Source organism: Dipodomys spectabilis, unplaced genomic scaffold (genome assembly GCF_019054845.1).
Source record: "Dipodomys spectabilis isolate Male_0828 unplaced genomic scaffold, ASM1905484v1 ptg000029l, whole genome shotgun sequence".
NCBI classification, from domain to species: domain Eukaryota; kingdom Metazoa; phylum Chordata; class Mammalia; order Rodentia; family Heteromyidae; genus Dipodomys; species Dipodomys spectabilis.
This window is the reverse complement of record NW_024870706.1, coordinates 1,074,959-1,077,304: the sequence shown is the minus strand read 5'-3', so window position 1 is coordinate 1,077,304 and position 2,346 is coordinate 1,074,959. Positions and strand designations below refer to the sequence as shown.

Here is a 2,346-nt window from a genome sequence, read left to right as displayed (position 1 = left end):
AAAACAATAAACAGAGCAGCAGAGTAAAATCCCTTATAGATTAAAGAAAACAACATTGTTTTTTTTTTATCATGTGAATTCAGAAACCAAGAACAATTAGAAGGTATCACAAGTTTATACTGAAAACGTTGCATTGATACTTTTTATATTCTAATATATATTCTAATCCTGATTATTTATATTCCAATCTATTTATTGTAATAAATATCAATTAATTTGTCAAATTATAAATTAATTCCAGTAAGATTCACTGTGTGAAATATAAAATCAGCACATAAATATAAAATATATAAGTATATATAATATAAGAAAATGCTTTGCATTGTTCTGTTGTGGTTAAGGTAACAAAGGCAACTGTTTTAAAATATTATTCCATTACCTCTACCTCAGTGTTTGGTAGAATTAAACTTAAAGCTTTACCATTTGGAGATGTACATCCTAGAGGCAAGAGGAAACACTGTGATTAAAACATAACCAATTTAAGGCCTAATAACAAGGAGAAACATATGGACTTCTCCTGGAGCCTCCTGAGTAGATAGGATTACAGGCGAGAGCCATCAGCGCCTGGCTTAGTCTGAACAGTTCTGTCTGAACTGTTCATCACTTTATGATCCTTTGTAAGTAAGATTAGTTTTGCTCCAATAAGACAATCTATGCTGTCAGGGTAAGATATTCTGGTAGGTCTGTTCTTACATGGAGCAAGGGTAAAGTGTCAGGCAGACATTTGTGCCAGTAAGACCTCATTTGGGAAATTTTAAGCTGCAGAAGTTTAGAAGTAGCTCTTAAGCAAGGCTTACTTTGAATCCATTAGCTCCACAAAGCTAAATCAGTTAAAAAATAAGTACTTGAAAATCCATCACCTTTGGACCTAGCTATGAAGGCTTCAAAGTATGATCAAATTTCAAATGAAAAAGACTTAAAATAGTTATTGACAAAAAATTGCAACTGTGAGCAATTGAACAAACAATATAAGTTTTTTCCGTCATACACAGAACTTTGCAGAAATAAGATGAATAGCAAATTTGGGAACAATAGGTTTCCTTGTTGCAAATAGGCAAGCAAGGATATATGCCTATCTTAAGTTTGCATCATTAACTACGTAAATTTACAAGATACTACATGCTTCAGCAGCATGTCTACCTGAATTACAATACAGAGATTAACATGGCTTTTGCACAAGGATGATATGAAAATTTGTGACGTATTCCATATTTTTCATTCTTCAGACGCAAGAAATGAAAAACAGTTATGAAAAAGTTGATTACAAATATACAAGTGTAATAATACATATAATTCATAGAAATAAAAGTTAGTTTGACATGAGTGTATTCAATCTTCACCTTTTTAGAAAGGCCTTTATATAGCATAATATTTATAAAACTTTTGAAATAAGATAACATTGTCATTTTATCCCAAAGAAATAAAATTCTATAAGGACCTAGGAATTAAAGGAATCTTAAACTGTTCCTATATGGAATGCAATCTGAAAGAACACATTTATTAATGGACCTATATATTATAATATAATGTCAAATTCAAAGTATTATATCTAGGAGAGAAAGAAATAGATTATGGACATTATACAAACAGAATATAAATATTTTAAAATATACTTTTTTCAGACAAGCACCAGAAATATCTTAAGTTTCTCTACTACTCATTTCAACAGATAAGTTAAAATTATTTCTGATTTAAAAAAATCACAAACTCTATAGATAACATTATTGATGTATACAAACAACTCGAATACATTTTGACATCAAAGTCAGGCAATTCACTTGGAAGAATACCATGGAATCCATGAATTTCTAAAGTAAAATATTGCTGTTGCTTGTTATTGTGAAAATATTTTGTATGGACACATGGGATGGACTGGCAATTTTGAAATTTAAGAAACTTAATGGAAACATTAGGACTTAAGAGAACAATTTGTACAGATTTCCACAACTTCAAAGAGGTAGTGATACATACTTATCCTTTTGGTAATATCAAATGCAGTTTCTTCTAAGTTGTGCTTCAGATCTGGTTTGATATAATGGTTCAACAGAAGGAGATCCAGCGATTCTTTGCTATACCCAGCAGCAAGGGGGTCAAGAGGCCTTTAGTTTGGCCACTGGTGTCTGCATCATGATGAAATAAAGAAGCCACTCTGGTATTATTCCATGTATAAGTACTGTGCAGGGGTATCCAGCCTTTCACAGTTATTCCATGAATATCTGCTTTGAGCCCCCAACTCATGGACAATGTCTAAGTGTCCACAGTAGGCTTCTAGATGAAGAGGTGTATATTCATCGTTTTTCCGGTGAATTTTCTGCATCTGTTTTTTCACTATTATTTATTTTCTCT

At 31.6% G+C, this 2,346-nt stretch overlaps 1 pseudogene; it reads left to right on the top strand.

Moving 5' to 3' along the window:
* Positions 1–1,119: 1,119 nt before the first annotated feature.
* On the top strand, positions 1,120–1,216 carry LOC122104643 (annotated as a pseudogene).
* Positions 1,217–2,346: the final 1,130 nt, after the last annotated feature.